This window comes from Manis javanica, chromosome 14 (assembly GCF_040802235.1).
Source record: "Manis javanica isolate MJ-LG chromosome 14, MJ_LKY, whole genome shotgun sequence".
NCBI classification, from domain to species: domain Eukaryota; kingdom Metazoa; phylum Chordata; class Mammalia; order Pholidota; family Manidae; genus Manis; species Manis javanica.
This window is the reverse complement of record NC_133169.1, coordinates 43,833,730-43,848,338: the sequence shown is the minus strand read 5'-3', so window position 1 is coordinate 43,848,338 and position 14,609 is coordinate 43,833,730. Positions and strand designations below refer to the sequence as shown.

Here is a 14,609-nt window from a genome sequence, read left to right as displayed (position 1 = left end):
TGTAACCATTATGTAACCATTCAGTCTTTTCTTTCCTTCCTTGTCAACTACCCTGAAATAGAACTATACACACACTGTTATTTCTTCCATACTTTCTATTCATTTCTTCACCGACAGCAAGATGGATTCTCCTCCCAAATGCCCACTGAAACTGCTCCAGTCAAGGCAGCCACTGCCTTCCCAAGCGCCACATTTCAAGGATTGCCTGAGTTTGGAGCTCAGAAACAAAGCCAGTCAGAAATGACAGTTGTGCAAACAGGAATGTGGGAACAGTAAAAAATCTGAGGGAGGGTAAAGGGAGATAAAGACTTGAAAGTTATGTAAAAAGAGAGGGGGAAGGAAAGAAAGAGGTAGAGAGATTAAAGCAAAGTGAATTTTTTTTTCTATTTAAAAAAGTTTATTAAGCATTACTATGAACCAGGTCCTGTGTTCTCGATGGGGATTCACAGACAAGTATGATGGGAGACATCTTTAGAACAAAGTGAAATTTAAAAATAATGTTCAAGATACTAAAATATGTTTTTAGAGAGACAGCCCTGGAAAACCCAGGAACTTCTTGGGAAAAATAATCAATCAAATCTAATATTCTGGCTGCTTTCAGACTTGCCAGAAGAGGTCAGCAAAGACATTAATGTCAATCTTTGCCCTCCCTAGAGGCATGGTAGTTGGTTAGGAAGGAATTTTTGCCTCTTTGCTTGAAGTTTATACAGGGCTTCCATTTTCCAGACTTCTGTATTTCTCAGGCCAGCTTCCTAGAGTTTAACTTCTGTCTGTGTAGGAGCGCCACACAGTAGCAATTCACCGGAGAAATCCACTTTATTAGGGAAAGGTGCTGGGTTATATAGGAAGGGGCATGGGGTGATTGTGGTGTTACTTCTACGGGGCTGGTGGCTATTGGCTAGGTGCTGGGATTGGGAGGGGGGCGAGAGGTGATTGGGCTTCAGGTGGTGCCATCGGGAACCGAGGACCCCCCCCCCAAGAGAAGCCGGAAGTTCACCATCTTACTGGTGGGGGCCCTTCATCTAGTAAAGGGATGGATCAGTTATATGTTTCATGAAATGATAGATCTTCAATTTAAATTTGTATACGTCACCTGATAAATCTGAACAAATTAATTAAAAATTCTGTCCTGTTAGCCAATGCAAGTAGATAAAAGAAAAAAATGCAAGTAGAAAATATGAGAAAAAACACAAAATTAACCTTAATTTCAAATAATTTGATTGAACATCTGGAAAATTCAAGAAAACAAAATACAAAGAATAAGCTAAATCAGTAATGTGACTGGGCACAAAGTTTACATTCAGAAATCAAAAGCCCTCATAAATACATAAAAATATACAATTAGAGAACATAATGGGAAAAAACCCTTTTTACAAAAGCAACAACAATAAAGAAATAAAACTTTGCTGAGAATAAACTAAGAAGTTCAAGATTTGCATGAAAACTTCAAAATGCTGCTGAGAAACTCAAAAGAAGATAGGAACAAGTGGAAAAGTGGGCTTACCAGTATGAAGATATCAATTCTCCCCTAAATTTATCCATGAAAATTATAAAATCCCAATTAAAATTATCAACCTTTTTTCAGCTAGACAAGCTGATTAAAATTTGTATATGGAAACAAAACTAAGCAAAAATTAGTCAAAAATATTCTGAAAGAGAAGAGCAATGAGGAGGAACTACGCTTACAGAACAGACTGTACAGCCATAATTAAAACACTCAGTACTGTCATTTGGAAAAGGTGGATAATTCAATATATGGTGAGACAACTCGGAGGCCATTTAGGGAAAAAATTAACTAAAATCCATCCCTACATATATTACCCCAGGATAAATTTTAAATGCACCAAAGGTTTAAAGGTAAAAAATAAACCATACTTACCCGGCAGCGGAGATGCCATGATCACGAAGGCTGTTCTCCCAGGGCGAGGCTGATCCCCTGCACCCGGATGTGCTGACCCCTGCGATTTCCCCAAATGTGGGAAACTCGACTGCATAATTTGTGGTAGTGGGGGACTACCACTGCGTTCGTGCTTTCCCCTATAAAAAATAAATAAATAAATAAACCATACATTTAAATAAGAAATAAAAGAATGATATGGGAATGGAAAAGCATTTCTAAGTATGACATAAGCATAGAAGTCAAGAAAGAAAAGATCGAAAACTCTGACTTTCTTAAGAATTTTAATTAAGAATACCACCTGCAACAAAGTAAGTAGATAAGTGACAAACTGGGAAATATATTTGCAGTGCATAGCATCAGAGGTTGATTTGCCTAAAAATAAAAGGCTTTAGTACTTGAGTATAGTTATATCTTCCTTTGATATTCTGGCATTTTTTTTAAATTCTGTACTTGGCATACTCTGTAACCCTAATTCTCTAAGGATGCTAATTAGTATATATATATATATATATATATATATAGTAAGATCTTATTCATCCAGAATTCAACTAGAGAATCACTGCACCTTTCTAGAATCTGGCTAAGATCAAGAAAAAGCAAAATAAACCATCCAGCAGGCAAAACAGATATCCCAGAGTCCATGTACAAAATAAAGCTTAGACACCTCACTCACTCAGGCTTCCTTTAATCTATTTATTTTATTTGTTTACTGGAGACAATTACATCAAGCTTGATGAAATGATTTGTTCATAGAAAGTAGATAGGCAGGGGAAGGGCCTACCGAAAGTACTGAGCAGTGTTTTAGCTCACAATGTGAGAGGCATGTCAGAGAGGAAAAATCCTACAAAGCCAATCCAAGGACCTCAGACAGTAACACATGGATTCATTAGGACAAGAGCAAATCTTTTCAGAGATCATTTCTGTATGATTGTGACAGCCCAGAGGTTGTCTTGAGGGACCAAAGTCACATTCAGGTATGCTTGGGAGCTCTCTCAAGACTGTTTTCATCCCTAATGTTTAAATTAAAATTGAAAAACTTTTGATGATGAAGAGTTTAAAACTTAGACTCTCTGGCATATAAAATAATATATTTCAGATAAGTAGTGTTTTGGGATATATTTTTAAAAATGCTTAACTGAAGCACCATCAAAATGGCAGAATAACTGGTAAGGGATTTCTTTTTCTGATAAACACAGTAAAATTCCGACACAAAGCCTCAACAAATGAAAACATGAATATCTAAAACTTACATAGATATGCAAAAATACTCTAGTACAATAAAACAATTTTATAATACATCAGAGCCCAGAAGAAGTTTCTAACTTATCTGTAAGGAAATGACTTCAAAAATCATGATCAAAATGTGAAGAATGGAAAATATCTATTAGTAAAGAAATGAGAAGAACCGTAGCAGTCATTGATCTAAGAGAGGTTAGATCATACCATAATGGTACAATTCAGAATATTGCTTGCATACACTTTGACCCAGCTATCCACTTCTAGGAATTGTTCTTCAAGGTATACTTAAACATAGGTGCACAGACATATGCACAAGGGAATGTATACCCTTGTTGGAAATATGCATATCCTTTGCTTTGAAATAATGAAATGAGAAGCAATTTAAATGCCCACTAAAAAGGGACTGATGAAACAAATCATATTATATCCACAAATGAAATACTATGTAGTCATTAAATAGGAGGAAATACTATATATAGATGTATAAAATTGAGTACTTTAAATTAAAAAGCAAGTTGCAGAGTATCACAAAAAGCACTATGTAGTTTGTTTAAAATTTTCTCTCTATTTGTGTATATGCACGTATGTGTGAACTCCCATGTGGTAGGATATGAGTGGAAAAAGGGTTAGAAAGATGTATACCAGATTGTTACATCACCTGACTGGGGATTTGGGGGAATGGTCAAAGGCCAGACATTTTCACATTTTACTTTGCATATAGCTATATTATTTGAAGTTTCATAAATTATTTAAAAAATATTAATAAAGAAGAATATTGTCGTTAACTCTGAAAAATTCAGTTGGTAGGTTAGGCCAGCCCAAACTATACTTGGATTAAAATAAAGAAATAAAAATGACTGAATACAAGAATGGTGTATAATAATCTTTCTTGGATTTAAAGGAAATTCCTGAATAGGTAGGTGGTTTCAAATCAGCAAAAGTCAGTATAATGAATATGGATTGTTTTGTCTCCTAAAACTCCTCCCTCTGTTCTCTGGGGCAGCTTCCCCCTCTGTTGGGAAATGCTTCTTTCTCCTTTGCAAACTTTTGGCTTAAAGAATATGTAATTTTCTTTCCAATTCGATGCTCCTGACCACAAATGAAAGGCCTAAATAAAGGCCAGCACCTAACCCAAGCTGAGCCAACGGTTTAAACACCACCATCTCCCCACAGTTATGAATGACGATGCAGGTATCTACCTGATCTACCCAAGACCCATCCCAGCTCTTTCTTGGCATTTTTCAAACTGGGTTTGGAGGAGAAGGAGGCATTCCCTCCTGGATGGTGGGAATTAAGGAACGCACCTTCCTGGAGCTGCCGCCACCCACTGGGAGGAGCCCAGGTGCAGAGGATCACGGAGCCACTATTAGAAAGAATCTGTGAGGAGGGCTGCAGAGTACAATGGCCCAGCTACGCCACCGCCCGCTTCCTTTCCTGTGGGTACCTGGGAGAACAATTCTCCTTTCCAACTAAGTTAGTTTAGTTTGGGTTTCTGTCCTTTATGACCAAAAACATACTGGCTAATAACAGAAAAAAAGGGTGAGCAAACAGACAAAATGATTTGCTTTCACCTTCTTGTCAATGGCTGTAATGATGACCTAGCAATCTGAAAGAGCTGATAACATTCAAAAGATTACATATTAGGGTGCCTACAACCTTTAGAACATAAATCCTAAAATCCTGAACTTTATTTATAAGTTGTTAAAGAGTTTCTATTCCTCCAAAGATCATATTTTTCTGGTTGAGTGATCGATTATGTGGGAAAAAAAGTAGAATGATTTTTCACAGGTTCAAACACCAGAGAGAGATTTTGTGGCCACATATCTCACCTCTGAGTATCATTTTAAAATTACTATTAGCAGCTTAATATGTGCAAAAATCATATTAAAAAGACTTAATTGAAAACTTTGATAGCAACTAGTTGAATGTCGAAATCAGTATAATTCCTGACTTGAAACTATATATGAGATTAAAAAAATAAAAGAATGAACAGAACACACATTTAGACATGGAACAATTCTTACAAAGCTTCATCTCAGAGAAAGGTGTCCAAAGTTTCTATTTTCAGTGTTTAGTAAATAAAGGTAAGAATGTCTTTGCTAGTCCACCCACTGGGAGTTATTTAAAGTGCATCACATAAAGCTATCTTCATTCCATTGTAAGACATGTAAATATCTACATATAAAAAGGCATAATTATTAAAGCAAATGAGATTAAGACATATAGGAGGGGGAAAGAAGATTCAATTATGTGGATTTTAGCCATTCTCGAAATGATGAAATTCACCCCAAAATCAAAGTGTCCCTCTGTATTTAAAAGCAAAGTCAACTTATACATTTTAAAAATAAAGATGAGCTAAGACACTACTAAATTATAGGGAAATTATAAATGATATTCAAATATAATAGAAGTCAATGCATAAATTATTAATCATAATAGTCATTACATAAGAATGAAAAGGCACAATAAAAAAGAACACTTTAACAATTTTACATTCAAACAATGTGACACTAAATGGTAGCCATCAGAGCTCTCGCGGCAGACCCCCGAGTGCCTTGAGGAGCACGCCACTGGGCTGTGACATCCCTGACAGCGGGAGGCAGCGGCATCCACTGGCTGCTCATGTGGGATCCAAGGCACACCCATTCTTGGAGACAAGAGATGCCTCTGACTGAAACCTCAGCTTGAGGACTCCCCAGTGATTTCCCAGGCCTCCTTAGACGATGAGGCAGTCTGAACTGCTTCCACCCACCTTCTCTCCCTCTTCCCTTCACACTAGGTCAGACGTGCATTGTGCTTGATGACTTCCCCAGCCTTCTCTGGCTCCCTCCTCCTATTCTCTCCCAGGCTTTTCCCTAATACACACTTGCAGAGTTAATGTGGTCTTGGCGTCTGTTTCCCTGGTAACCCAGACTACCTGGAGAGAGGGACAAAATAATACATTTGTGGCAAGAGCTGCACGGTATCAGAATGTGATACATACTCAGCAAGTTCAGGCTGTAGGCATGCTAGCACCTTAACATTTCAGATGTGGCAGGGGAAGGAAGTTGGAATTAGACTTAACAATATAGTGACTCTCCAAGGCAGGTAGATTCCAGGGACAAGCATGGATTTCTGTTTGGCAGAATTCAGCACTTTGAGAATATCCCAAATAGGGTCTCAGATGCAGAAAGCAGTAACCATGGGTGCATAATTGTGGTTGACTCATCTGTTCATCTAGTGCCAAGGATTCAGGGGGCAGGATCAGGTTTCCCAGGGAACAGTAATGTTGAGTTGGAGCTGAGATCCGGTCCTGGTGGAGAGGACCACCAGAATGGAATCAGCAGCTCTGTGGCATCATGTGGCTGAATATCAGCTTGACTTTCACATAGCTTCCAGCACCTCTTGGATAAATGCTTTCCCTCTACACTTATGTCTGTATGCTTAGGAGGCAGGGGGTGGTGATGAACGATAATATCTCTTCTAACATGCAGAAGAGGATTTCTTGAAAACTGGACCACATAGGTCATGTGCCCAATCTTGAACCAACCACTGACCAGAAGCATGCAAGGCACTGACTGATTATAAGGGAAATCATTGCATTGGTGGGACAGTGTGAGTGTGGGTGTGAACTCATTCTGATGGCCTTAGGTCACCCAAGTATGGTGGGTAACCTAAGGTGGTAGAGCCAATCCCACCTATGCACTTATACTGGGATACGAATGGAGTAGATATGGGGATTTCACCAGGTCCTGGATTTGAAATGATTTTTATTTTCTTTTTCGTGCTTTTTTGATTTTCAAATTTTCTCTGATGAATGTGTATTTTGTAATAAAAAAGAAAAGGGGATAGGGGGCAGAGCCAGGATGGTGGCATGAGTAGAGCAGAGGAACTCTCCTCCCAAAACCACATAGAATTATGAAAATATAACAAAGACAACTTCCTAAAATAGAGACCAGAGGACACAGGACAACTTCGAGACCACATCCACACCTGCGAGAACCCAGCACCTCACGAAGAGGGTAAGATACAAGCCCAGACCGGCGGGATCTGAGTGCCCCTCTCCCCAGCTCCCGGCGGGTGGAAAGAAACCGGAGCATTTTTTTTCTTTTTTTTTGGCGAGTGCTTTTTGGAGGCCTTTAAGGGACAGGGACCCCAATACCAGGGATAAAAGGCAGTAAGACCGGTGAGCGGGTGCCTGAGACCGGCTCCCGAGGACGAAGAAAATCGTGTGTTTTTCCCTTTTTTTTGGCGAGTGCTTTATGGAAGCCTTAAAGGGACAGGGACCCCAATACTATGGAAACAGGGCAGGTAGACTGGTGAGCAGGTGCCTGAGACCACCGCCTGAGGACAAAGAAAATCACGCGTTTTTAGCTTTTTTTTGGTGAGTGCTTTTTGGAAGCCTTAAGGGGACAAGGACCCCAATACTAGGGAAACAAGGCAGCAAGACCGGTGAGCAGGTGCCTGAGACCAGCACCTGAGGACAAAGAAAATCGCGTGTTTTTTCCTTTTTTTTTTTTTCCTCTTTCGTTGCTCCTGTTGTTGTTTTGGTTTGGAAAGTGCTTTTTGGAAGTGTTAAAGGGGCAGGACAGGACACTTACCGCAGAGGCAGGGAATCTGGGGATCTCTGGGCACTCTAATTCCCTGGGCAACAAGGAGCACAGAGGTGCATTACAGAGACACATAGCCTCCCGGCAGCTCCCCCTCGAGCGGGGTTCCACCATTTAGGAGGAGCAGCCCCAGCCAGGCCATACCCAAAGCAACAGCAGAGATAAACTCCATAGCAACCGGGCAGGTAGCAGAAGCCCTGTCTGTGCACAGCTGCCAAGCATAAGCCACTAGTGGTTGCTAGTCTCCCAGGAGAGGAAGGCCACAAACCAACAAGAAGGAAAGCTCTTCCAGCTGTCACTCCTACCAGCTCTGCAAACTATGTCTATCACCATGAAAAGGCAAAACTACAGGCAGACAAAGATCACAGAGACAACACCTGAGAAGGAGACAGACCTAACCAGTCTTCCTGAAAAAGAATTCAAAATAAAAATCATGAACATGCTGACAGAGATGCAGAGAAAAATGCAAGAGCAATGGGATGAGCAGAGAAAAATGCAAGAGCAATGGGATGAAGTCCGGAGGGAGATCACAGATGTCAGGAAGGAGATCACAGAAGTGAAACAATCCCTGGAAGGATTTATAAGCAGAATGGATAAGATGCAAGAGGCCATTGAAAGAATAGAAACCAGAGAACAGGAACGTATACAAGCTGACATAGAGAGAGATAAAAGGATCTCCAGGAATGAAACAACACTAAGAGAACTATGTGACCAATCCAAAAGGAATAATATTCGTATTATAGGGGTACCAGTAGAAGAAAGAGGAAAAGGGATAGAAAGTCTCTTTGAAAAAATAATTGCTGAAAACGACCCCAAACTGGGGGAGAAAATAATCGAACAGACCACAGAAATACACAGAACCCCCAAAAGAGAGGATCCAAGGAGGACAACACTAAGACACATAATAATTAAAATGGCAAGGATAAAGGACAAGGAAAGACTTTTAAAGGCAGCTAGAGACAAAAAGGTCACCTATAAAGGAAAACCCATCAGGCTAACATCAGACTTCTCGACAGAAACCCTACAGGCCAGAAGAGAATGGCATGATATACTTAATGCAATGAAACAGAAGGGCCTTGAACCAAGGATACTGTATCCAGCACGACTATCATTTAAATATGATGGCAGGATTAAACAATTCCCAGACATGCAAAAGCTGAGGAAATTTTCTTCCCACAAACCACCTCTACAGGGCATCTTACAGGGAGTGCTCTAGATGGGAGCACTCCTAAAAAGAGCACAGAACAAAACATACAACATATGAAGAATGGAGGAGGAGGAATAAGAAGGGAGAGAAGAAAAGAATCTCCAGACAGTGTATATAACAGCTCAATAAGTAAGCTAAGTTAGGCAGTAAGATACTAAAGATGCTAACCTTGAACCTTTGGTAACCACGAATCTAAAGCCTGCAATGGCAATAAGTACATATCTCTCAATAGTCACCCTAAATGTAAATGGACTTAATGCACCAATCAAAAGACACAGAGTAATAGAATGGATAAAAAAGCAAGACCCATCTATATGCTGCTTACAAGAAACTCACCTCAAACCCAAAGACATGCACAGACTAAAAGTCAAAGGATGGAAAAACATAGTTCAGGCAAACAACAGTGAAAAGAAAGCAGGGGTTGCAGTACTAATATCAGACAAAATAGACTTCAAAACAAAGAAAGTAACAAGAGATAAAGAAGGACACTACACAATGATAAAGGGCTCAGTCCAACAAGAGGATATAACCATTCTAACTATATATGCACTCAACACAGGAGCTCCAGCATTTGTGAAACAAATACTAAGAGAACTAAAGAGGGAAATAGACTGCAATGCATTCATCTTAGGAGACTTCAACACACCACTCACCCCAAAGGATAGATCCACTGGGCAGAAAATACGTAAGGACACACAGGCATTGAACAACACACTAGAACAGAAGGACCTAACAGACATCTATAGAACTCTACATCCAAAAGCAACAGGATATACATTCTTCTCAAATGCAAATGGAACATTCTCCAGAATAGACCACATACTAGGTCACAAAAAGAGCCTCAGTAAATTCCATAATATTGAAATTCTACCAACCAATTTTTCAGACCACAAAGGTATAAAACTAGAAATAAATTCTACAAGGAAAACAAAATGGCTCACAAACACATGGAGGCTTAACAACATGCTTCTAAATAATCAATGGATCAATGAACAAATCATTGATTTGTAAGCAGTATATTTCTTTGAGAAAATATACAAAATAGATAAGCCTCTCGCCAAACTTATTAAGAGAAAAAGAGAATCAACAAAAATCTACATAATCATAAATGAGAATGGAAAAATCACAACAGACCCCACAGAAATACAAAGAATTATTAAAGACTACTATGAAAACCTATATGCCAACAAGCTGGAAAACCTAGAAGAAATGGACAACTTCCTAGAATAATACAACCTCCAATGACTGACCAAGGAAGAAACACAAAAGTTAAACAAACCAATTACGAGCAAAGAAACTGAAACGGTAATCAAAAAACTACCCAAGAACAAAACCCAGGGGCTGGACGGATTTACCTCGGAATTTTATCAGACACACAGAGAAGACATAATACCCATTCTACTTAAAGTGTTCAAAAAAATAGAAGAGGAAAGAATACTCCCAAACTCATTCTATGAAGCCAACATCACCCTAATACCAAAACCAGGCAAAGACCCGACCAGAAAAGAAAATTAGAGACTAATGTCCCTGATGAATGTAGATGCAAAAATACTCAATAAAATATTAGCAAACAGAATTTAACAGTATATTAAAAGGATCATACACCATGACCAAGTGGGATTCATCCCAGGGATGCAAGGATGGTACAACATTCGAAAATCCATCAACATCATCCACCACATCAACAAAAAGAAAGACAAAAACCACATGATCATATCCATAGATGCTGAAAAAGCATTTGACAAAAGTCAACATCCATTCATGATAAAAACTTTCAGCAAAATGGAATAGAGGGCAAGTACCTCAACATAATAAAGGCCATATATGATAAAACCATAGCCAGCATTATACTGAACAGCAAGAAGCTGAAAGCATTTCCTCTGAGATCGGGAACCAGACAGGGATGCCCACTCTCCCCACTGTTATTTAACATAATACTGTAGGTTCTAGCCATGGCAATCAGACAAAACAAAGAAATACAAGGAATCCATATTGCTAAAGAAGAAGTTAAACTATCACTATTTGCAGATGATATGATACTGTACATAAAAAACCCTAAAGATTCCACTCAGCAAAATTGCAGGATACAAAATTAACACACAGAAATCTGAAGCTTTCCTATACACTAACAATGAACCAATAGAAAGAGAAATCGGGAAAACAATTCCATTCACAATTGCATCAAAAAGAATAAAATACCTAGGAATAAACCTAACCAAAGAAGTGAAAGACTTATACTCTGAAAACTACAAGTCACTCTTAAGAAAAATTAAAGGGGACACTCACAAATGGAAACTCATCCCCTGCTCATGGCTAGGAAGAATTAATATCGTCAAAATGGCCATCCTGCCTAAAGCAATATACAGATTTGATGCAATCCCTATCAAATTACCAGCAACATTCTTCAATGAATTGGAACAAATAATTCAAAAATTCATATGGAAACAACAAAGACCACGAATAGCCAAAGCGATCCTGAAAAAGAAGAGTAAAGTAGGGGGGATCTCACTCCCCAACTTCAAGCTCTACTACAAAGCCATAGTAATCAAGACAATTTGGTACTGGCACAAGAACAGAGCCACAGACCAGTGGAACAGATTAGAGACTCCAGAAATTAACCCAAACATATATGGTCAATTAATATTTGACAAAGGAGCCATGGACATACAATGGCAAAATGACAGTCTCTTCAACAGATGGTGCCGGCAGAACTGGACAGCTACATGTAGGAGAATGAAACTGGACCTTTGTCTAACCCCATATACAAAGGTAAACTCAAAATGGATCAAAGACCTGAATGTAAGTCATGAAATCATTAAACTCTTGGAAAAAAACATAGGCAAAAACCTCTTAGACATAAACATGAGTGACCTCTTCTTGAACATATCTCCCCGGGCAAGGAAAACAACAGCAAAAATAAGCAAGTGGGACTACATTAAACTGAAAAGCTTCTGTACAGCGTAAGACACCATCAATAGAACAAAAAGGAACCCTACAGTATGGGAGAATATATTTGAAAATGACAGATCCGATAAGGCTTGACGTCCAGAATATATAAAGAGCTCACACGCCTCAACAAACAAAAAACAAATAACTCAATTAAAAAATGGGCAGAGGAACTGAACAGACAGTTCTCTAAAAAAGAAATACAGATGGCCAAGAGACACATGAAAAGATGCTCCACATCGCTAATTATCAGAGAAATGCAAATTAAAACTACAATGAGGTATCACCTCACACCAGTAAGGATAGTTGCCATCCAAAAGACAAACAACAACAAATGTTCAAGGCTGTGGAGAAAAGGGAACCCTCCTACACTGCTGGTGGGAATGTAAATTAGTTCAACCATTGTGGAAAGCAGTATGGAGGTGCATCAAAATGCTCAAAACAGACCTACCATTTGATCCAGGAATTCCACTCCTAGGAATTTACCCTAAGAACGCAGCAATCAAGTTTGAGAAAGACAGATACACCCCTATGTTTATCGCAGTGCTATTTACAACAGCCAAGAATTGGAAGCAACCTAAATGTCCATTGGTAGATGAATGGATAAAGAAGATGTGGTACATATACACAATGGAATACTACTCAGCCATAAGAAGAGGAAATATCCTACCATTTGCAGCAACATGGATGGAGCTGGAGAGTATTATGCTCAGTGAAATAAGCCAAGCGGAGTAAGAGAAATACCAAATGATTTCACTCATCTGAGGAGTATAAGCACAAAGGAAAAACTGAAGGAACAAAACAGCAGCGGAATTACAGAACCCAAAAATGGACTAACAGGTACCAAAGGGAAAGGAACTGGGGAGGATGGGTGGGCAAGGTGGGATAAGGGGGAGGAAGAAGAAGGGGGCTATTAAGATTAGCATGCATGGTGGGGAGGGAGAAAGGGGAGGGAGCGTTGTTCAACACAGAGAGGATAAGTAGTGATTCTACATTTTGCTATGCTGATGAACAGTGACCATAATGTGGTTTTTAGGAGGGGCCTGATAGAGGGGAGAGCATAGTAAACATAGTATTCTTCATGTAAGTGTAGCTTAAAGATTAAAAAAAAAGAAAGAAAGAAAAGGGGGATTACTCCTTGATAGGATAAAACAATTGGTACATCAAAGATTAACACATGCTTTAAATATCCTTAATGTTGATCACTTAAATGGTGTCAGATGATCAGCTATGGAGGTACTCTTTTCTGGTAATACTCCTTTCTCATAATAAAAATAAATAAATAAAAATCAGTTCCTGTGTGCTGACCTCCAATGAGTTCTACACAGTGGTATAGAGGGCATGTCCAAGTGTGAGCAAAGGGTCTGTTTGTTTCTATGCAGAAGATCAAGGCCTAGCTTGGCTACCCAGAAAAATGAACTAAGATATGATATGAGGAGGAGCTTCCGGCATCAGCACTCTCTGGAGGACTCGTCCCGGGGCATGATCATCAAAAAGCTTCCACAGGGATCCGGGCGATGCTGCGGTTGTGGCTGCGTCCACCACACCATTTCTCGGACTTGCCATTGGAATGAGGAGGGAGATGTCTAGGCTGGCATGTGCATACAGTGAGACAATGAATTTGACCGGATCTGTACTGTTGGAACTCAATCAGGAGTTGGGAGGGGTGCAAGTTGTAGCGCTCCAAAATCTTATGACTATAGACTATCTACAGTTAAAAGAACATATGGGATGTGAACAGATCCCAGAAATGGGTTGCTTTAATTTGTCTGACTTCTCTCAGACAGTTCAAGTACAGTTGGACAATATCCATCATATCATAGACTAATTTTCACAAATGCCTAGGGTGCCTAAATGGTTTTCTTGGCTTCACTGGAGATGGCTGGTAATTATAAATTTGCTTTGCTTATGTCACCGTATTCCTATTATGTTAATATGTGTGCGCAAGTTAGTTAGTAGTTTAAAACCTATACATACTTAAGGTACTCTACAAGAAGATATGTCAAAGAAATAATCAATCCTCCCATGTTTTCTTCCATATGCTACCTCTATAGCTTTTCTTCTTCCTTCCTAATTACAACCCTTAAATAGAATTCGTACCTCATATCGAATTTACCGAGTATCATAATTCCTCCAGGTGGTAAAGATACCTCGAGACAATTTCTGGGCATAGAAGCCACAGGGCATAAATCTGCAAAGAAGTAAAAAGCTAACCTTTTCAAACAATATGGCTTCTCTCTCACTTACCAACTTTACATTTCCCTGTATGGCCCTGTAAGATGAATGATTAGCCAGAGACGGGTAAGATTCCTCAAGGGAGGAACAACCTAAGACAGGCACAGTCGCAGGGGGCCATCAGGTGAGAAATTGGGGAACAACAGTGGTGAAGCTTAGAACCTCACCCCCACCCTGTGTTGAGAGAAAGCTTCTGCATCCGTGGATGTTTTAATGCCCTTGTCTAGCTCGGATTAGCACATAGTCTACAGGCACACACCTGATCATCTACAATTGCTCTCTTACAACACTGAACTATGTTTTCTACCTTTATCTTGCATCTACCTACCACTTCAGCATTTTATTAAAAATAAAAATAATAATAATAATAAAGGGAGAAATGTGTGATCCACATATAAATCAAGTATAAAATTCAAATGAATATTCATATTTGACCTGATTGTTTATAGTTCATAATGCGTGATCAGAACCGAAAGTTTCGGTGATGAATGCC

General features: G+C 39.3%; 1 non-coding gene across 1 annotated transcript; it reads left to right on the top strand.

The window, feature by feature from the left end:
- Positions 1–1,871: 1,871 nt before the first annotated feature.
- Positions 1,872–2,040, top strand: LOC140846312 (U1 spliceosomal RNA). The gene has a single exon (XR_012125341.1). It is a non-coding gene; the product is annotated as a U1 spliceosomal RNA (small nuclear RNA).
- The last annotated feature ends 12,569 nt before the right edge of the window (positions 2,041–14,609 follow it).